The sequence below is a fragment of the Lynx canadensis genome, chromosome A1 (assembly GCF_007474595.2).
Source record: "Lynx canadensis isolate LIC74 chromosome A1, mLynCan4.pri.v2, whole genome shotgun sequence".
Lineage (NCBI taxonomy): Eukaryota > Metazoa > Chordata > Mammalia > Carnivora > Felidae > Lynx > Lynx canadensis.
This window is the reverse complement of record NC_044303.2, coordinates 59,966,678-59,990,820: the sequence shown is the minus strand read 5'-3', so window position 1 is coordinate 59,990,820 and position 24,143 is coordinate 59,966,678. Positions and strand designations below refer to the sequence as shown.

Here is a 24,143-nt window from a genome sequence, read left to right as displayed (position 1 = left end):
GAATGAACAATAATATTTAATAAAGAAATAACAATGTGTAACCCAGGTGGCTTTTAATCCAGAGCCTTTGCAGAATGCCTGAGATATAATGCAAGGGGAGAGGGACCAATTGTTGTGATGAGAAGGAATAGCTTTCTGATTTCTCCAGCCAAGAAAAGGAAGGTACTAAATGGAGATGTTGTGATAATAATATCTTAATTTTTTTTAGCATCAGGAAAAATATGTTTCGATTCAAAAGTGGGTCTCCACCTGATTGCCGCACAGAGACACTGAATGCAGCTTTCACATTCAGGCTTTACTTACTACAGACTGAGGTCCCCAAATGATGAGACTTCACTTCAAATTGTTTCTAAAAAGAGGCATAGTAGAGAGAAGATAGATGCCCCAACCTACACCAAGTGAAAGCGCCTGGGTGGTTCAGTCATTGAACATCTGACTTTGGCTCAGGTCATGATCTCACTCTTCATGAGTTCGAGTCCCAGTTTGGGTGAGCATGAAACTTGCTTTGAATGAGCTCGAGCCTTGCTTCAAGTGAGTTCATGACCCGCATGGTGTGAGCCCTGCTTCTCTCTCTCTCTCTCTCTCTTTCTCTGCCCCTTGCTCACTTGAGTCCCCCCTCCCTCAGAAAGAAAAAAAGAAAGCTCTCAGAGTCAACATGGAAATAAAATGAAAACAAAAAAATTCAGTTCTTCTGTAACATAATGAAACCCCTAAATAGTCCTAGTAATTCATTCATTATTTGTCACAGTGAAATTCACTTTTGAAAAGCTCCAGATGAAGGGCCTGGAACAAGAATAGGCAGAGAAACAATAAGACAGCCCATTGACTGGTGTGCTTACACAACCAAATGCTAGAAAGAAGCCACATAGAACACCCACGCTGCCTTGATTTCCTATTGTTTTTATCTCTACTATACACGAAGCAATGAGCTCACCACCACCTAATAAAACAAAATTAGAGACAAATATATAAGTTTTTAACCTCCTGAATGGCAGGTACAAGATGATGTCGATAACCCAGTTTCTGTAAATACTCTACTATGAAATAAATTCCCAGAAAGCCACAGGATCTCTTTTTATTAATAAAGTATAGAAGATTCTTTGTTTTATTAATATACATGATAGAGGTAATTATAAACAATTAATATAAATGTTCATGACTATAACAGAGCCACCTTAATCAAAAATAGAAAATTCTTGCAAAAAGTGCCCATTTTTTTAACGTTTATTTATTTTTGAGAGAGAAAGACAACAGATGGGGGAGGGGCAGAGAGAGAGAGAGAGAGAGAGAGAGAGAGAGAAAGAATCCTAAGCAAGCTTTGAGATGTCAGCACAGATCCCTACTTGGGGCTCAAAGTCACAAACCGCGGGATCATGACCTGAGCCAAAACCAGGGGTCGGATGCTTAACCAATTGAGCCACCTAGGGCCCCCTCCAAAAAAAATTGCCCACTTCGTATTCCAAATAAGACCTAAGCAGATAATCCAAAGGGTACACATATCCAAAGGGTAAAACATAGCATTGAAAATAATAATTTTTTAGTATAATTGACATATGACATTATACTAGTTTCAGGCATTGATACATATTATGAGATGTTCACCACAATAAGTCTAGTTAACACTCATCACCACAGTTACGATTTTTTTTCTCATGATGAGAACTTTTAAGATTTACTCTTCTAGTGATTTTCAAATGTACAATATAGTATTATTAACTGTAGTCATCATGATGTACATTACATCCCCATGACTTATTTATTTTATAACTGGAAGTTTGTATCTCTTTGCCTTCTTCACCCATTTTGCCAACTCTCTACCCTCACCCACTGCTGCCTCTGGATACCACTAACCTGTTTCCTGTATCTATAAGCTTGTTGTTGTTGTTATTGTTTGCCGATGCCACATGTAAGATATATGTCTTTCTCTGTCTGATTTCTTTCACTTAGCATAATGCACTCAAGGTTCATCTATGTTGTCACAAAAGGAAATATTTCATTCATTTTTATGGCTAAATAATATTTCAGTGTGTATATATACCATATTTCCTTTATACATTCATCCATCAACGAACACATAGTCTCCTGCCATATTTTGGCTATTGTAGATAATGCTGCAATGAACATGAAGTTGTCTGTATCTTTCCAGGTTAGTGTTTTTGTTTCCTTTGGATAAATACCTAGAAGTGGAATTGCTGGACCATATGATAGCTCTCTTCTTAATGTTTTGAGGAAACTCCCTACTATTTTTTTGTGTTTTTGTTTTGTTTTGTTTTCATACTGGTTCCACTATTTTACATCCCCAGTGACAGTATTTTCAATCTCTCCACATTCTGGCTAAAATTTCTTTTTTTTCTTTGATAAGAGCCATCCTAACTGGTGTGAGGTGATATCTCACTGTAGTTTTTTTTTTTTAATCGTTTTAATGTTTTATTTATTTTTGACAGAGAGACAGAGTGTGAGTGGGGGAGGGGCAGAAAGAGAGGGAGACACAGAATCCAAAGCAGGCTCCAGGCTCTAAGCTGTCAGCACAGAGCCCAACGTGGGGCTGGAACTCTTTTACCGCAAGATCATGACCTGAGCCAAAGTTGGAAGCTTAACCAACTGAGCCACCCAGGCGCCCCGGTGTTGCAGCTTTGATTTGCATTTCCCTGGTGACTAAGGATGTTAAGCATCTTCTTATATATGTTGGCCATATGTATGTCTTCTTTAAAGAAATGTCTATTCAAAGCCTTTGCCCATTTTTTTTGGGTTATTTGAATTTTTTGCTACTGAGTTGTAGTTCCTTATATATTTTGGATAACAATCCTTTATTAGATCCATGGTTTGTACATATTTTTCCCATTCCATAGAGTGCTTTTTTTATTCTGATGATTATTTTCTTTGTTGTACAGAAGCTTTTTATTTTGTTATAGTCCCATTTTTATATTTTTGTTTTTTTTATATCTCTTGAAAGATGACTAGATAAAGAAAATGTGATATCTACAAACACGAATACCATTCAGTGTTTAAAAAGATCCTGCTACATGTGACAACATAGACAAACCTGGAGGATATTATGCTAAGTTAAATAAGCCAGTCACAGAAGAACAAATACTATATGGTTCCACTTATCTGACAAATCTGAAATAGTCAAAATCATAGAAGCAGAGAGGCAAATACAGTTGTCAGGAGCTGGGGGTAGGGATAAATGGGAGTTGCTACCCAACGAGCATAAATTTTAAGCTGTGCAAGATGAATAATAATCTAAAGATATTCTGTACCACATTGTGCCCATATTTAACATCACTTTATTGTGCATTAATAGAAAAAAAATAAGTAGTGTAGCTCATGTTAAGTGTTTTCACCACAACTGAAAAAGAAAAATATACCAAAGAGGCAGGAGGAAGCTTTTGTATGTGATGGATATGTTTATTACCTCCATTGTGTGGCTAGTTTCATGGATATATGTATATATATATATATATATCTCAAAACTTATGAAATTGTATACTTTAAATATTGCAATTTTTGTATCAATTACATCTCAGTAAAGCTGTTAAAAATGAATTGTATTTGAATATGTGAATAAACACAGTGTTATTTTAGTGAAAGAATGTGTTCATCACTCTATGATACAATAATATATTTAGTAAAGGACATACATAAAAAAATGTTTCTACAGTGCTAGAATATTGTTGTATGAGGTAGGTATGTTTCAGTGAATTAGTGTGTTTACCACACTGTGATGTGTGTAATACCATAAGTGAAAACACATGTGCAAAACAAGTAATAACTGGAATCTGCCATATTAATGAGGTAAAGAACACAATCCCATCATCATATCAACTGATGTAGCACTTAACAAAATTTAGCACTCACTCATGTTAAAATTCCCAGAGAACTAAGAATAGAGGAGAAATTCCTCAACTTGAAAAAATTATCTACAAAAAAATCGATCTCTAGCATTATACTGTGCAGTGAATGACTAACTGCTTTTCTACTAAGATCAGGAACAAGGTAAGGATGTCCACTCTCACCCCTCCTATTCAACATAGTGCTGGAAATTTATCCAGTGCAGTAAATCAAGAAAAATTGATAAAAAATATTCAGACTGGAAAAAAAATAAAACTCTGATTTCACAGATGACATCATGTCTACACAGAAAAGTACAAGGAATCTCAAGACAAACATATCAAGCCAAACAAACAAGTGAAAGCTTTGAGATCCAACCTGTGAGTTCAGAAAGTGACAAAATGCGAGACAAACATACAGAAATAAATTTCTATATTAGTAGTGAACACGTAGATGCTGACTTTGGGAACTTAATACCACTTATAATAGCTCTGAAATATGAATTACATATAAATATAACAAACACTGTATAGACCTACATGCCAAAATACACCAAAGAGGATCTAAATAAATAGAGAGTTATTCTGTATTCACAGATTGCAAGGTTCAATACATTGTAGATGGCAATTCTGCCCAAAAGGGTACATAGGTTCAGTGCAATTCCTAATCAAACCCCAGCAGGGTTTTTTGTAGATATAGACAAACTTTAAAATGTAAATGGAACAAGAAAACAACTAGAGTAGGAAAAATAATTTTTTTTCAAAAAGGAAAATGACAGCAAGGAGTCAAATATACCCAATTTCAAGATTTTCCTTATACAGTAAAAATGTGTGATTGCTTGAAAGACAGGCATATTAAAACAATGGGGCAAAAAAAGAGAGTTCAGAGATATATGCCCTGGTCGATTATTTATTTATTTATTTTATTTATTTATTTATTTATTTATTTATTTATTTATTTTGGAGGGGGGAGAGAGAGAGTGCATGTGAGAGCTTGTGTTTGAGTGGGGGGAGGGAGAGATGGAGAGGGAGAATCCCAAGCAGGGTCCCACACCAATGCAGAACCCAACTTGGGGCTTGATGTCACCAACCATGAGATCGTGATGTGAACTGGAATCAAGTTATACAATGGACTTCATCAAAATGCAAAATCTTGTTGAAAGTTCCTATTAAGAGGCTGAAAAAAATAGTGTGAGAGAAATTATTTGCAAGCCACATATTTGAAGCACAAGTCTCCTGGGGCGCCTGGGTGGCGCAGTCGGTTAAGCGTCCGACTTCAGCCAGGTCACCATCTCGCGGTCCGTGAGTTCGAGCCCCGCATCGGGCTCTGGGCTGATGGCTCAGAGCCTGGAGCCTGCTTCCGATTCTGTGTCTCCCTCTGTCTCTGCCCCTCCCCCGTTCATGCTCTGTCTCTCTCTGTCCCAAAAATAAATAAACGTTGAAGCACAAGTCTCCTGAATGTATAAAGAACTTTCAAAACTTAATATAAAAGCAAATGATTATTTAGAATATAGGCAACAGGCATGAAGAAATATTTCCCTTGAAAAGATATACAGATAAAAAATGAAAAAATATTTGACATTTTTGTCCACAAAGGAATATAAATTAAAACTATGATGAGATATCACTACACACCTATTAGAATGGCTAAAAAAAATAATAATGACAACACCAAATGCTGGCAAGGATGTGGGGAAACTAAAACATTCATATATTGCTGGTGGGAGTATAAAACATCACAGTCACGATACAAGACAATTAGGCAGTTACTTTAAAAAAACAACAAAAAACCAATCATGTAACAACCAAATGACCCAGCAATTACACTCTTAGACATTTATCCCAGAGAAATGAAAGCTTATTTGTTATAGTTAAAGTATGTAAAAGCTATTGTTTTTTAATGGAAACAACCAAGCTACCTTTCCTTGGATGAATTTAACCTTAAACCAATAAATTATGATATACTCATACCATGAAATACTACTCAGCAGTAAAGGAGAGATAACTATTGATACACGCAATGATCTGGATAAATCTCCAAAAAATAATAATAACCCAGTTATAATAAGAATGAAATTTTTTCTTTATTTGAAGATAAATATACTCATATTGCCTATATTTAAATCCATACATTAAATTGGATAAAATGGATTAAATTGGGGCCAGGAAACAGCCCTAATATTTGGTAACATAGTGCAGCTTCCTCTTTTAATTGGTTTCATAAGTCAAGGAATATTGTATGTAAGAACTTTTGAATGATTAGCGACCGTCTTTAAAAGAAATTTCGATATTTAGGATTTTTTTTCAGTATTTTGAAACATAAATATGTCTACCTTTTTACAGTATCTAAGAGTTGAGACCCAGGAAATAGGTAGTTACAAGTTACAGAACTTATGGGCTGTGTGTTTTAAAGCAAGTTATTTAACTTCCTTAAGATTCATATCTTCATATACAAGATAGACTATAATATCAGTGACCTCACAGGATTGTAAAAGTGTTGAATGAAAAAGAGTGTAAGGCTCTTATGTATATCTGCAATATCTTAAAACTTCTATAAGTTGTATGCATTGTTAATATTTCATCAGAGAAACTATTAATCTCTTGCACAGAAACTCAAAGTAATTTGAAAATTGACCACTTATTACATGAATAAACATATTACTCATTTCAAATTTTGTCTTGAAAATGTAGTAATTAGACAATTGAATACAGAAATTCCTCAGTTAGAAGAGTTTTTAAAATTTTAAAAAAATGTTTATTTTTGAGAGAGAGAGAGAGAGAGAGAGAGGCAGAGTGCAAGTGGGAGAGGGGCAGAGAGTGAGGGAGACATAGAGATCAAAGCAGGCTCCAAGCTGTCAGCACAGAGCCCTATGCTGGGCTCAAACCCAGGAACCACAAGATCACAATATGAGACAAGTTGGATGCTCAACTGACTGAGCCACCCAGGAACCCCAGAATAGTTTTTAAAAATCAGAATATAACTGGGGCACCTGGGTGGCTCAGTCGGTTGAGCGTCCGACTTCAGCTCAGGTCATGATCTCGAGTTTTGTGAGTTTGAGCCCTGCATGAGCTCTGTGCTGACAGCTCGGAGCCTGGAGCCTGCTTCGGATTCTGTGTCTCCCTCTCCTCTGCCCCTCCACGACTTGTGCTCTGTCTCTCTCTATCAAAAATTAATAAATGTTAAAAAAAAAGTTAAAAAAATCAGAATATAACTGGCCAATTGGTTAAACTAGTTTACATTTTATGTAAACATGGATTACCTGTCAGACAAAACACATCAGCAGGCAATTTTGTCTGCTTAATTTCCGTGTGCCTTCCTTCAGGCAGGTTCTCTGAAACAGCTGTCATGTCCTCCTTGCAAAATCAATCCTGTAGCTCGTCGGGATTATTTTAAATGGGCAAGAAAACTTCATCCAGTCATTTAAAGACCCAAAGAGCACAAAATTGAGATAAAATCCAAATTTTCCCTTACTTTTTATTGTACCTGAAAAGTCCATTCATCTCTTGTTCATGCATTTGGATCAAAACTACAAAACAAAACAAAACAAAACAAAACAAAACAAAACAAAACACACTTGGCTTATATTGAACTCCTTTATCACCGAATGAGCCACATATAATTACATTCACATATAACACATTCAAATAATTTAAAACACACAGTACAGGGGTGCCTGGGTGGCTCAGTCGGATAAGCGACTGACTTTGGCTTCGGTCATGATCTCCTGGTTCATGAGTTGAGCCCTACATCTGGCTCTGCTGACAGCTCAGAGCCTGCAGCCTGCTTGGGATTCTGTGTCTCCCTCTCTCTCTGCCTCTCCCCTGCTTACGCTCTGTCTCTTTTTCTCTCAAAAATAAATGAATATTAAAAAAATAAAATGCATATTGTACAAATCATACAGATTTATACAGGATGAAAAGCATATAGAATATGCATTGGACTTTCCATTCACCCACTCACTTCAAACTACTCCCTATCTCAAATATAACCACAGAATATAGTTTGTTGTGTTATCTTTTCAAAACATTTAAAAATGTTTTGACATTTTTATGTGTATACAAATATATAATGCCTATAATCTTATATGCATAAGTGCATGCAAATGCACATATAACATTATTTTTCATAAATATCACAAAATACATATATCACCACCCATATTTGTTATGTCTAATTCATGTAAGTTATTTGGATATCTTTTTCTATTTATCTGTTATGTATATCTATCACCATCTTCATCATTTGTCATGGCTACATCATATTAAGATGAATTATTTCTAATAATTTGATGCTCCCCTAGAGAGACATTGAGAACATTTACAAGAATTTTTATTGTTTACAATTTCAACTAATGCCTGAGTTCTTTCTTGTTCATAAATATGCTTAAAATAATAATCTTTTCTCAGTCAAATCAGGATAAGTATTTTTATACATTTGTAAAAGTAAAATGCAAACTTGTAAAACTATTTAGAAAACAAACCTGTAAGTAGCATAGGGTTACCAACATACATTATATAAGATATGGTCATATGCCTGGACAGGCACGCATCTCTGCTGAACTTTGGGAACACTTAGAAGTATAGTACTAACTCTTGGCTAGTTTGAGGGTAATATGGGATATTAGTAATTTAAAATATGCTATTTAATGTTTAAAGCTCATCCCCAAAGGCACCCAGTGCCAGCTATTTATATTGTTTAGACAGGTTTATCCCTGATAACCTGTGGCTATCCCTGATTTAACCAGTTACATATCTTGGTTTGCCTATATGCCCCAGTAGGGTGTAAAAATTCTCCGGGAACCTCTGATCAGGCTCTCCAAAAACCAGGATTCCTTGCACATATCTTGGTGATTTACAATACACATATGAAACACATCCTGTTTAACCAAGAACACGGCTCAAAGCCCCTGTTCTTGCCTGTGTTTTCTTTCCTTCTTATACCATATCCTTTCTCTACATTAAAACTAAAACCTTATTTAAGCAAAATCTGTGGAGTACTGTGAATTCTTTCAATTATTCAGATCTGTGAAATAGTTTAATATGTATGTAAGTTATAATTATAGATTTAATAGTATATTTATATATATCAGTATATGATCAGACAATGAACATTAATAGAACAGAAATCGCAAAGGAGGCTTTCAAGCTGATTCCAGGAATAAGTCTCAGTTTTCTTTGGCAGTTGAAATAATTAAACTTTTAAATTTGTATTTGAACATTTTAAAGAACACAATTACTGTTCACTTCATCATATTTTGTCCTTTTTGTAGCTTTAATGCTACCTTGAACTACAACTAATATATCGATAGGTATTTGGTAGTTGTGTGGCTGTTTTTAAACTATTTTCACAACACACAAATGCCTATATAATCTTTGTCCATTTATTGGTTCTTTATTTGTCTACATATTTTTTCATTTTATTCTGCAAACATGTGTTGACTTAAAAAGACAGATATCAGGCCCCTGGGTGGGTCACTCATTTGAGTGTCCAAGTCTTGATGTTGGCTCAAGTTGTGATCTCAGGGCCATGGGATCGAGCCCCATGTTGGGCTCCATGCTAAGCATGGAGCCTCCTTGGGATTCTCTCTCTCCCTCTCTATCTCTGCCCCATCTCTGCTAGCACACTCACACACATTCTCTCTCTCTCTTAGACAAACAAACATTAAAAAAAAAAAAAAAAAAAGAAAAGACAGGGATGGCTGGTAACCCAGACTCTTGATTTTGGCTCAGGTCATGATCTCACCATTGTGAGATCGAGCCCCACCCCCCTATCCCACTCTCTCTCCAAGTCCGGCTCAACATGAAGCACTGAGCCTGCTTGGGATTCTCTCTCTTTCTCTGTCTGTCCCTCCCCAGCTCATTCTCTCTCTTTCAAAATTAATAAATAAACTTTAAAAAATAGACAGATAAATTCCTAGTATTGGTTTCTTCAATTGTCTCTTTATAGTTTTTGACCAAAAATAGAATCTGGTACAGCTTTGCATATATAGATGACTTCGTTTTATAGGATACAGGAAAGGAATATGCTATATAGGAAATAGAGCCCTTACATCTACTTGAATACTCTCATTCTGGGAAACTTCACAAAACTGCTTTTGCAGAATATTTATATCTGGAGAAGCTGGCATTCTGGAAGATATGAAAGCAAGACAGATTCCTTTTCTCCTTCTGTTGGTGTAGTAGATTGACAAAAGGCTATGGTCACTCTCCTTCCTGTATTCATTGCCTTGGGTAATTATCTTCCACAGTAAGTCTTGTCTTGGTCATGTGATTTGTACTGAATCAATAGCAATTATGACATAAGCAGAGACTTGAAATGTTTGTACATTGTGATTTTCCTGCTTCTTAACTGCAAACACATAAATAAAAGAGGTAGCCTCTTGGAGGATGGGAATGCATTTAGAGTGGAACTGGCCAACCCCAAACTTCCAGGAATAGCCCAGATTCCAGTCAACTCAGCTGATTTCCAGATACGCAATTGAGGCCATTCCAGACCACCCAGCTCTCCCCATGCTGGAGCAAACAAAAAGAACCTCCCAGCCAAATCAATGCATTATGGGAAATAATAAAGATTTTGTTGTTACTGTTTAATGCCACAATATTTTCAGGTGATTTGCTTACACAGCAGAATGAGACATGTAGATATTTCTCAAACCTGGACTACTGATACAACTTCTTTAGGAAATAATTTGTGGGAAGAACCGATATTTTATGGAAGCACCTATAAATTTTGTTAATTTGCTAACTCATTCAGTTACTAAAAACCCAAAAGTGATTTTTACTTTCAATATAGCCTGTATAATAAATGATCAATACAACAATAATCTTTTGATTGCACATGAACCTTTTCTAAAACCAGAAAATAGTTGTTCTTGTTATATTCTTGTATTTGATTTTCTTTGTCCTGGTGAAGAATTCCTGGAGCTACATTGATATAATCTGATTGGAACAAGTTACTTCCATAGAATTTATTTTAAAATAACATCAATTTTCATTAGTTAACTCTGATTTTTACACCAATGCTTGTTTATAAAATCCATATTTGTCATAATAGTCAATGTTACATATTTGCCAACTTAAATTACTTTCTTAATGCTAAACTTTCTTCAACATGTTCAAAAACCACCATCTGTTTATTACAGTTTTTGATAATATGTTGGATTGGAATCCACACAATTATCCAAAGAAACAACTGGTAGGTGACAATTAAAAGTCTACATTGCTATTAATATTTTTAATGACTACCAACTAGATAGAGTTTATAAAAATCATATGGTATAGAGGAGCTAAGATGAAAAACAACAGTTCCCTACCCTAATACTCCCACATCCATTCCTCTGACTAAAAGTAGCAATTGAATCATTTCTGCTTTGGGGTTCCAATTAGTTCTCAGGTTTTAACCTGGCTTAACCTTTCTGATACGGTCTGCACTGGAGAAAAGTAGAAGAGTTCAAGAACTGACTACCACAGTGATTTCATGGCTAGAGCTTTAATTCTGGAGCCTGTTTTTAGCCCCAGTATTGACCCTTTCCGAGCTTATACTATGCTTGGAAAATCTCCAGGATTCTGCCTGGAGAACTGACTTCCATTTTGACAGCAGTCTGATAGTGAATCTATTTTGAAAAGATGCTTGCTTTCTTTTCTCAGTTTCATTTGTAAACTCACTTCTAACAGCTTTATGCATTTAAAAAACAGTTAATATATTTCATCCTCTGGTATCTCTTCATCTCAGCTTTCGGGGGTTTATTCTCTTTTGCATCACTTTATTTTCACTTTATAAGATTTCTTGAGAGTGGATGGAGCAACATACACATGCCTATTTTGCCATATGCTGGTAAACCAAGTAAACAAATACACACTGTGTACTGATGTTGGAAAAGCTCCATAGTGATCTTGATAAATAGAGTCATGTCCCCTGCTTTTCAGAAAAATTATTACAAGATTTGCCAGAATCTGTACTGTTTTTAAACTTTATTATTTTCAATTCTAGTTGAAATAAAATATGTTTAAAGTGAGATCTCTGATCTAAAATTGCCCAATCTTTTTCTTCATGTAGTTAGTAAACACAAATTGATAATAACAACAAAAGTGGATTAGCTAATTTAACAGTAACTTTAACATTAAGGCATATTTCTTTACCAAGGGGTAGCAATATTGGATATGACTAATGAATTTGATGAGGTCAGTTCATACATTTCATGATGTTTTGTAGAAGAGGTCATTTCCGATGACTTGTTTGCCAACCGTAAATTCAGAAGAGTGAATTAGACATACCGCATCATTGGGTTAGTTACATTATGTCATGCAATAAATTTATTAATTATAATTTTAAAAACATGTACTATTCATTTTGGGTGCACTGCAATTCATCTTTGTTGCATATGGGTACTGTGCCCTTTTCTTCCTGCCATTGTTTTATTTTATTTATTTATTTATTTATTTATTTTTGTCAAGTGTATCACACTTAACTGAGAGTTGTTGCTCTAAGTTCTCTAGTCAAGGGACAAACCAAATATTTTAATAATTATTTATTTCTAATTTTATACATTTTTTAATGTCTATTTTTGAGAGAGAGACAGAGCACGAGCAGGGTAGGGGCAGAGAGAGAGGGAGACATAGAATCCCGAGCAGGCTCCAGGCTCTGAGCTGTCAGCACAGAGCCTGACGCAGGGCTGGAACTCAAACCGCCAGATCATGACCTGAGCGATAGTCAAAAGCTTAACCGACTGAGCCAACCAGGCACCTTGATAATTATTTATTTCTAAGTATTGTAAAAATATTTACTCTTATTCATTTTTTAAAAATGTTTATTTATTTTTCAGAGAGAGAGAGGGCATGCCCACGGAGAGGGGCAGAGAGAGAGAGAATGAGACAGAAGATTGGAAGTGGGCTGTGCACTGATAGCAGAGAACCCTGCAGGGCTGGAATTCGAGAATCCTGAGATCATGCCTGACCTGAGCCAAAGTCAGAGGCTTAATTGACTAAGTCACCCAGGCGCCCCACCCCCATCTTATTCATTTCTGACCTTGATAAATTATCCTCCATTATTAGCTGGGTAGTTGGCAAACAATGTTTTTCTTACTTATTTCTTTAAAATAAGGTATAGAACAGATTTTTAAGAAAAGATTAAGTTGTATCATTCACTTCAGATTGCTTTATTTTTCTACTGTTTTGTGATTTACGCTGATATTTTACTTGATTCTAACTCCTCCCCCATTATATTTTATCTGATTTTATACATTCCTTTTGGTCGGATATCAGAATAAAATAAATTATCAAAATCTTGCAAAAACAGCATAATAAACCTGTTAACTTTTCAGTGCGAAAAAAATCTACTTAAGTTTAAAAATTACCATGTGATTTAGGAGAGTGATGTGATACTGTTTCAGATTTTTTAAAAATAAACAGACAAGGTAATTCAGGGCTATGTATTTCATTAGGAATATATGTCTAACATTATAACATATTAATCTCCATGACACTTTCCTGAATTTGATGCTGGGTAAGTAAAGAGTTAGCAGCTAGTCTGTAGCCTTGGGAAAACACCAAAAAAAAAAAAAAAAAAGCTCAGTAAAAGTATTCTGTAAATGTGCCCACAGAACCTTCTTATGATATCTTCAACAGGATGTACCCAAACTACCCAAAGGTTGCTTATAATCCCAAAATTGAAATGTATGCTCTATGTAAAGTATGTGACTTTTTAAAAATAACAATGATAGATACACAATTCCTGGACAAAAAAAAATGTGAAGATATTTTTAACTGAAATAGCTCCCTTTCTGAAGGTGATGTCCCTTGTTTACCACTTCAGATACCTCATATACTCAATCTCAGTCAGGGTGCCCACCAATAGAGCTACATAGAAACTAAGAGTTGTGTTGGCTGTCTCATACTCCATGTTTAGCCTGTGTTTTTTTATCACTATCATTTGAATTATTAGTAAAGTTTAATACCTCCAATTCTTGTGAGTTTAATTTGTCAGTCTGACTACCTGTGTTATCTCAGTGTCACTTATATGTTTTTAAAAGTGAAGTCTTAATGAGGAAATTACAAATGTGGTATTATATTAGAAAAGTAAAACACCCATCACTATCATTACTACAAGTTAATATACATTTTGGTAATATCTAGTGTTATCTGTATTTGAAATTCAACAAAGTAGAAGCCCTGAAAGTTTGAAGAAGAGTAACTTACTCAGTACTGATTATATTGACAATATTCCTTCTAATTTTTTATAGATTCAATTAGATAAAATATAAGACATTATTTAGAAGCTGAGGATCTCTGAATTCATCATAATTATTCTCCAATAATTTTAGTTATAGATATGAAATTATCTATAGGAATTATTTATAGAACTTTGTCTAAGATATGTAAAATAATTATAAGGGATCCCTAACCATAATGAAGAATAGAGGATATGTTGAGGAGAAGGAAAATGATTTCAGTTTTTAACATGGCAAATTCATTGTGCTTTTAGATGTTGAATTATTCTCTGTATAGTTCTAGGATTGCTTTTTAAAAATCCCTGAGTATATAATTATGACATTAATATAATGTTAATTTTTTGTTAGTTTATTGATTTATTTATGAGAAAGCACAAGTGGGGGAAGGACAAAGGGAGAGGGAGAGAGAGAGAATCCCAAGCCAGCTCTGCACTGTCAGAACAGAGCCTGATGCAGGGCTTGAACTCACAAACCATGAGATCGTGACCTAAACTGAAGTCTGATGCTTAGCTGATTGAGCCACACAGGTGTCCCTGTGTTAACTGTTTAATGTTGATATAACATGAATAACAGATATTGTAGTGTAGAGATTTCTAAACTGTTCAGTGTGTGTGTAGGGAAGGTTGTCATTTTAATCTTCATCTAACAAAATAGGAGAAAAAGGGAAACCTTTCTTTTCCCTTACACATATACATTGTAGTGTAGATATCTGCATCACGGAGGACACAAATTCCCAGTATCTTAAGTTAGTTTTTAAACAAAGCCATTCAGCTATATTTTCTTGACATTCCCAGTGACATTAACAGAGTTTATGAAATTTTTATATTGTCAATGATGTTAAACACCTGGTATTCTCTATTTCTCTTACTGTCTGATGTTAAATTAATATGAACTAGGATGATCCTGTAAAACTAACATTATATATCATTTAATGTTTCAGGGAAATACTGTTGCGTACCATCTTAAAAGTAACAAGACAATTCCTAGTCCTTGGTATAGTTGGATGGATGACTACATCTTGAGAATGTAATGTTATAATGTTCCTAGCAAGTTTGTTTATGAAACAATGGTTGAACTCTCTAGACCAACATCATGCTGACACAGTAAAGCAAGAATCTATCTATAAAACAAAGTGGTAGAACCATGTTTCCTTTTTTGTTGTTGTTTTTTTGCTTTTTTTGTTTTTTTGTTTTTGTTTTTGTTACATTACAATCAATGGACTATGTGTCAATTGGTTTTTACTCTGGTTACAGGAAACGTGGCAGGTCCCATCTGACAACTGGAACAGCTCTTATCATTAAGTGCAGCCAGCATAATTCTGCTAATATGAAATTGAAAAAAAATGTAATTCTACCTAATGGACATTAATTTACCTGATAGGAGTATGTGTAGCTTAATTGAGAGGGACATTTGAATCTGTCACATGCTTGTAACATAAGAGCAAACTCTTTTTTTAATGTTTATTTATTATTTTTAAGAGGGAGAGAGACAGAGTGCGACTGGGGGAGGGGCAGAGAGAGAGGGACACAAAGAATCTGAAGCAAGCTCTAGGTTCTGAGCTGTCAGCACAGAGTCCCACGCAGGGCTCAAACTCACAAACTGTGAGATCGTGACCTGAGCTGAAGTCAGATGCTTAACTCACTGAGCTGCCCAGGTGCCCCCAGAAGAGTCAACTCTTAATTCAGAGGAGCAGACTTCCAGTATTGAAGAGAACAATCAGTATTCTTAAATCTTTTCTTTTCCTTAAATAATTATTAGTGTGTCCTTTGGAATTGCATGTAGATACAGCACATGAGCATATACACCAAATAGTCTTACCTTTTAACTTGCGTTTAAAAACCAGATGAAATTTTTAAGTTAGCACAATTTGTTGGAAGGGGGAAAATTATGAATTGGCATGAAATGTTTAGTGACCAAATAATTCTGCAACTCTTTGGATTCGTCAACATATAATATAAAATTTGTCTATTTATTAATTGTAGCCCACTTGTTTTTTCCTTTTTTAAGAATTTTAGAACATTAAGAAAAATGTTCAGTATATGTTATTTTTCTTAATCACCTTAAGTACAGTTCAGGCCCATTCTTATTTTGCAAATTGAATCAAAACAATTCTCTTGATTGAAACTTTGTCTTCATTTAAGATTTTAAAGTCCCTGGGATTCACTTTTTTATGATGATATCACTAACATTACGCATAGCATATTATTCGCTCCCAAAGAGCAAGGATGAGAAGTGATATTTGATAAACAGGCACCAAGGATGATCTATGTGTTAGGTCAAGAATATTATTGGGGCACCAGAGTGGCTCAGTCGGTTAAGTGTCCGATTTCGACTCAGGTCACAATGTCACCGTTTGTGGGTCGGAGCCCCGCACAGGACTCTGCTGTCAGCACAGACCTGCTCAGACCCTAGTCTCCCTCTTTGTCCCTCTCTCTCAAAAATAAATAGACATTTAAAAAAGGATATATGAAAAATATATATTTCCTGTATAAGGCTAGTCTACAAATGGTATAAAATATATAAGTTTTTATGTAAGCATTTACTTTTTCTGCAGTAACCTTCTAATTTAACAGAAGTGAGCCTATGATTCAAAGGCCATTTCGATTCTTGTACAGCAAGTATTTGATTTTCTCTCTCTTTTAGGTTGATCAAGCACAAGTTAAACTAGTAGAGTGAATATGTTAATTTTGTTCTAATTATTGCTAGATTTTTATCTGCTTATGTTGCAATCATCCTGAGAAACTCTGAGTGTGTGTTTCTGTATTTTCTTGTATGATAGATCACTTTGCAGAAACAACTTGCTAAAACTGTCTCTGAGTTATGATTGTTTCCCCCATTACAGTGTCTTACTTGTAAAGAATATGTAAAATCTGGCCTATTGGAGGTGATTGTTTTTGTGCTTTATAAAAACTCTCTGAAATAATACTAGTATCTTAAAAAATTCTTCTCTGAGTACAACCATGGCAATTAAAAATTTATTTCTTTTTTGGTGTTCATTTTCTTTGCTTTTCTGTTATGCTTAAAAAACAGTACAAATATTTCATTTCCATATTTGCAAAATACTTCTGGCTTCACATAATTTTACATGGCAGCTATAATTATGGCATACATACCTAGAATAAATTTAGGGTGATAGTTGACATCCACTTATTAGTAAATTTTATATTCCCAGCTTTCTTACTCTGGGCCTGACATATACTACTATTCAGACTTAAAATAATATTTTCCCTTATTTTTCAAGATTTTCCAGAGAGTAATGATACCAGAGGATGATAATATCATTCCAAAGATCTCCATATCTTAAGCCCCAGAAACTATGAAAATGTACCTTCATGACAATAGAGATTGTGTAGGTATGATTTCTGTCGGTATGAAAAAGGTTAAGGACTTCAGTATGATTCTCCTCGCTTATTCAGGTGAACCCATTTTAATCACAGGATCCTTAATTGTGGAGAAGGAAGTGAGAAGAACAGATCAGAGAGATACCAAATGAAAGGCATCAAATCGCCATCCCTAGCTCTGAAGACAGAGGAAAAAGTCCCTGAGTCAGGGAATGTGGGAGATCTGTAGAATCCAGAAAATTTGGTCCTACAACTGCAAGGAACTGAATAACCTGAATGAGCAAGGAAATGGATTCTCCTGATACTCTTTAGAAGGGGATGAAGCCCACCAACAATGCAAGAGCGTTCTCCTTTCTCCACATCCTCATCAACATCTGTTGTCGCCTGAGTTGTTAATTTTAGCCACTGTGACCCATGTGAGGTAGCATCTCAATGTAGTTTTGATTTGTATTTCCCTGTTGATGAGCGATGTTGAGCATCTTTTCACATGTCTGTTAACCATTCGCATGTTCTTTGGAAAAATGTCTATTCATGTCTTCTGCCCATTTCTTCACTGGATTATTTGTTTTTCAGGAGTTGAGTTTGGTAAGTTTTTTTTTTAATTTTTAGTGTTTATTTATTTTGAGAGAGAGAGAGAGAGACAGAACACAAACAGGGGAGGGGCGGAAAGAGAAAGGGAGACACAGAAGCAGGCTCAAGGCTCTGAGCTGTCAACACAGAGCCCGGCGTGGGGCTCGAGCCCACAAACCATGAGATCATGACCAGAGCCAAGTTGGACGCTCAAATGACTGAGCTACCCAGGCACCCCGGTAAATTCTTTATAGATTTTGGATACTAACCCTTTATCCAATATGTCATTTGCAAATATCTTCTCCCATTCCATCGATTGCCTTTTAGTTTTGTTGATTGTTTCCTTTGCTGTGTAGCAGCTTTTTATCTTGATGAGGCCCAATATTTCATTTCTGTTTTTATTTTCCTCGCCTTTGGAGACGTGTCAAGTAAGAAGTTTCTGTGGCCAAGGTCAAAGAGGTTGTTGCCTGTTTTCTCCTCTAGGAGAAAATGGTTTTCTGATGGTTTCCTGTCTCATATGTAGGTCTTTCATCCATTTTGAATTTATTTTTGTGTATGGTGTAAAAAAGTAGTCCAGTTTCATTATTGTGCATGTTGCTGTCCAGTTGTCCCAGCACCATTTGCTGAAGAGACTGTCTTTTTTCCACTGGATACTCTTCCCTGCTTTATTGAAGATTGGTTGGCCAAACATTTATGGGTTAAATTCTGGGTTCTCTATTCTATTTCATTGGCTAAGTGTCTGTTTTTGTGCCAACACCATACTGTCTTGATGATTACAGCTTTGTTGTAGAGGTGAAAGTCCGGCATTGTGATGCCTCCAGTTTTGGTTTTCTTTTTCAACATTACTTTGGCTATTCTGGGTCTTTTGTGGTTCCATACAAATTTTAGGATTGTTTGTTCTAACTCTGAGAAGAATGCTGGTGCTGTTTTTATTGGGATTGCATTGAATCTGTAGATTGCTTTGGGTAGTATCTACACTTTTGCAAACTGGTGCAACCACTCTAGAAAACAGTGTGGAAGTTCCTCAAAAAATTAAAGATTGAATTACCCTACGACCCAGCAACAGCACTACTTGGAATTTATCTAAAGGATACAGGGGTGATGATTCACAGGAACATGTGTACCCCAATGTTTATAGCAGTGCTATCAACAATAGCCAACTTATGGAAAGAGCCCAAATGTCCATGTCCATCAACTGGGATAAAGAAGATGTGTTATATATATATATATATATATATATATATATATATATATAGTGATGGAAAACAATGAAATCTTACCATTTGCAACAATACAGATGGAACTGGAGGGTATTATGCCCAGTAAATAAGTCAGTCAGAGAAAGATATGATATATTTTCACTCATACGTGGAAGTTGAGAAACTTAACGGAAGACCAATGGGGGAAGGGAAAGAAAAAAATACATAGTTACAGAGAGGGAGGCAAACCATATAAGACTTTTAAATACAGAGAACAAACTGAGGCCGGAAGGGAGTGAGGGGCTGAGGGGGCGGGGAAAATGGGTGATGGCGAATTGAGGAGTGCACTGGTTGGGATGAACACTGGGTGTTTTAAGTGATGAATCATGGGAACCTACTCTGAAGCCAAGAGCACACTGTATACACTGCATGTTAGCTAACTTGACAGTAAATTACAAAAATAAAAAAATGAAATGAAATGAAATGAAATATGAAATGAAATGAAATGAAATGAAATGAAATGAAATGAAGTAAGATAAAATAAAAAGAAGTGGATGAAACCTTGCCCACACCTTGATGTTAGCCTAGGGACACCTGTATCTAACTTGGACTTAGAGAACTGAAATATAATAAATTTCCTTTGTTTTAAGTCACTACATTCATGGTAATTTGTTCTGGGAGCAATAGAACACTAATATAACGAGTGGGTAATGACATGTAGTAATCTAAATAAAGAGAATCTTGATCAACCTGCATTGCTTAGTTGTCAAACATGAAATTTCAACAGGTCTCCTGGTTTTACATATTAATAAGAGACCAAGAAGATTTCCAAATTGTGTCTACTAAATGTGTGCAATTTTTTGTTTATCAATTATACCTCAGTAAAGCTAAGGAAAATATATAATGAGCAGAGTCTGAATTACTAAGAGGGTCATAAAGCTCAGAATCTGTGGATTTCACTTGTATGGGCCTGCCTCTTCCCAGGCACAGAGAGGGTCTTAATAATGTTTAAAGTCACAATAATTTTATAAAATTTACAAAATTGAAAAAAATTCACCTCAGTAAGTTTGCTTCCTTTTTTTCTGCTCATATTTCTCCCTTTCATGTCACTCCCAACTTTGCTTAGTTGTCAAATCTGTATGAAATTTCAACAGAAATTTTCAAAAAAATTTCCTTTTTGCCATCCAATGAAAAGAGTTGAGGAAATAAAATATTGGATAAATTTTCTTTAGAATTTGGATAACGAATTTCAGACTTTTGTCACTTTGACAGGGATTTTTTTTTATCTTCTTCCCCTCTTTCCCCAAATTTTTTCCTAAATGCACTATACAATAAATAAGTGGTTTAATTATAATTATTGTCATATTTATATTAATCTGACCTTGGCATACTTCCCTGTCACAACCATTTTGAATGATTCTTTTAAAATTAAAAATAAAAAACATTCCATTTCTTTTACTTATAGGTCTATATTAATTTCAGTGGAGCAGTATAGAGAGCACAGAAATGAACCCAGGCTTATATGGTCAATTAATCTATGACAAACGAAGCAAGAATGTACACTGGGGAAAAGATGGTCTCTCCAAGAATGGTGCTGGGAAAATTGGACAACTGCTTACAAAAGAATAAAACTAGACCACTTTCCTACACCACACACAAAAATAAATTAAAAATGGATTAAGTACCTAAGTATGAGACCTGAAACAATAAAACTCTCTAAATAACACATAGGCAGTAATCTCCTTGACATCAGACTTAGAAACATTTTTCTAGATATGTCTCCTCAGGCAAGGGAAACAAAAGCAAATATAAAATATTGAGACTACACCAAAAGCTTTTGCACAGTGAAGAAAATCTTGAACAAAACAAATATATATACATATATTTGTTAAATATATTGTACAACTGGAGCTAATAAAGCATTGCATGCCAATTATATTCAAATAATAAGAAAACATAGAGAACCTATACAGCCCAACACCAAAAAAAAAAGTCCAAATAAATTGATTTAAAAATGAGCAGAGAGCCTGAATAAACATTTTTCAAAAGAAGACAGGAAATGGCCAACAGACACATGATAATATGCTCAACATCACTAATCATCAGGGAAATGTAAATCAAAACTACACTGAGATATAATTTTACATCTGTCAGAATGGCTAATATAACAAAGGTAAGAAATAAGTGTTGGTGAGATGTGGAGAAAAGGGAACCCTCATTCACTATTGATGGGAATGCATATTGATGAAACCACTGTGGAAAACAGTATGGAGGTTCCTCAAAGAATTAGAAATAGAAATACCATATAATCCAGTAATTCCACAACTGGGTGTTTATCTGAAGAAAACAAAAACATTAATTAGAAAAGGTATCTGCCCTCCTATGTTTATTGCAGCATTACTTACAATACCCAAGATACAGAGGCAACCTAAATGTCCATAGATAGATGAATGGATAAAGATGTGGTAACCAAGATGTGGTATGAAGATTGGTGGTTGCCAGACAGAAGGAGGGTAGAGGGGTGGGCAAAATAGGTGAAGGGGAGTGGGAGGTATCAGCTTACGGAATGAATAAGTCACAGGGATGAAAGCTACATGCAGCATACAAAATATAGTCAATGGTAATGTACTACCATTTTATGGTGGCAGATGGTCGCTACACTGGGGTGAACATAGCATATAGAGTTGTTGAATCACTATGTTGCACACCTGAACCTAATGTAACATTGTGTGTCAGCTATACTTTAATTAAAAATAAGAATTTGTATTTACATTAATTCTTACATATTAAGCTAAATGATTTTATCAGCAAATTATCATAAGCTATTAAAAATCATAACTTTTAAATTTCAGATAAAATAAAAATCTTTCTTCTTAAAACTATTTGGATGATCATAGTTGCTAGTTTCCAATACTAACAACCTATAACAACATAGTAGGATGAAAAACACAAGCATAGTAGCTCTCAATTCCTTTTTTATTCTAATTTTCTGAAGGAAATAAAATTGCAATTGTATAAACAGATGGTTGATCACCAGAGCAACCAGAGTCTGATAAGGTTTTTCAGAAGCTTGTCAAGATCACAGCCCACACACTTGTACTTAAAAAAAAATCTGATTTGAAATTTAACAGAATTTATACAGGAGCTATTAGTGGGCTTTATGACAAGATCAGAACTCTTTTCCACTTTTATCCAATTCCCTCCAAGTGGAAAAATTAAGTATATTTAATTTTAGCATTAAATGAAATGAGATTATGGGAAATAAAGCTAATTTTTTTAAAACAGTGTAATGAGGTATTCTTGTGATACTTATGACTTATTTTCTATTAACTACTAAATTCAGTAAATACATGATGAATATTATTTTTACTAGGCCACTATAACAAGCATGACAATAGATAGATGAAAGATTAAAATCATATAAACTTCTCTCTCTAAAATGTAACAGTCTAAATAACAGAGACATAAGTGTACCCAGCTGCAATAGAAGTTAATAATAATAATAATAATAATAACAACAACAACAAATTTGGTAAAAGCTTTAACATACCAGGCAGTATGGAAAAAGCATACAAATCAGGCTTTGGAATTACTACTTCTAGGCATAGACTGACAATGTTACCTTTGGCAAATTATTTAAATTCTTTCTTAATCACTTAGCTCATTTGTAAAAGGTGAATATAATAGCCAACTTTAGTTTCACTGCATTGACTAATATATATGCTAAGAAGTTATCAGAGTTTCTATATTGTCATTTACTGTTGTTTTTGACATTGTTGTTACTATTATTAAAACCAATAAAAAGTATTAGGTGCTCAGGTGTTACTATAAAAAGTACAATAAAAGTTACAATAAAAAGTAATTGTGAGAACGCATTTCTCTGTGGAGTCAGTCTTTAATGTCTGGTAGACTGAAGGTAGATGTGATGGCTGCTAGTATTTAAGGGTGATCAGAGGAATTGATTGGAACTCGCATTTCCATAGAAAGTAGACACTGGTTTTATCAATAATTTGTACTATTTGAAAGTTTGAAAGGCGTATGTGTGTGTGTGTGCGCGCGCGCGCGCGCCCACGCGCGCACGTGTTGGCGCGTGTTGGAGAATGCCAAAGAGGGAGGAGTTATCCAAATCACCAATAAGTAATGGAGATGACTTTTCAAATTTCATAATTAGAGAAAACGTTTGAAATGGAGGCTAGGAAGGGTGGGCATGTGTTCATTAGTAAGCAAGTAATGGAGTTTGCTTGTATAGTGCATTTAGGACGGTAGAGAGAGATAAGTGAGGGCTGGAATATTATGAAGTTTCCTAAAATGGTCTCATAGACACTGTTGTTTTCTTAATTGCAGAACGTCTGAACTCCATTTATATTTTGGAATCCCTCTCTTTAATGAGTCTTAAAAGGTATCTGGTGATGTTGCAGAGGAAACCACACCATAGTGATGTGTCATATTTTTCTGAAGAATATTTTCATGACAGCTTAGAGGCCATTAGTACTTTATCATGCACTATAATTCTGAGATTCAGTGAAGTTAAATTCTAAATGCCAAATAAATGTCTTCCAGACATCAATGATTTTAACGCCCATTCATGATCCTAGTACATTGTCCTTCATCTAGAAGATTCTCATTAACTAAGCATTAAAGGAATGATAGGAGAATGAATACATACGTGCATTAAGAAATGGTTCATATACACAATGGAATACTACTTGACAATGAGAAAGAATGAAATATGTCCTTTTGTAGCAACGTGGATGGAACTGGATGGAGAGTGTTATGCTAAGTAAAATAAGTCAAGCAGAGAAAGACAGATACCGTATGTTTTCACTCTTATGTGGATCCTGAGAAATTTAACAGAAGACCATGGGGGAGGGGAAGGAAAAAAAAGAGAGAGGGAGGGAGCCAAACCATAAGAGACTCTTAAAAACTGAGAATAAACTGAGGGTTGATGGAGAGTGGGAGGCAGGGGAGGGTGGGTGA

General features: G+C 35.0%; 1 long non-coding RNA gene across 1 annotated transcript; it reads left to right on the top strand.

The window, feature by feature from the left end:
- The first annotated feature begins 4,397 nt into the window (after nucleotides 1–4,397).
- LOC115528249 lies at nucleotides 4,398–20,767 on the top strand. Its single transcript, XR_003973193.1, has 3 exons — nucleotides 4,398–4,409; nucleotides 17,607–17,611; nucleotides 20,662–20,767. It is a non-coding gene; the product is annotated as an uncharacterized LOC115528249 (long non-coding RNA).
- The last annotated feature ends 3,376 nt before the right edge of the window (nucleotides 20,768–24,143 follow it).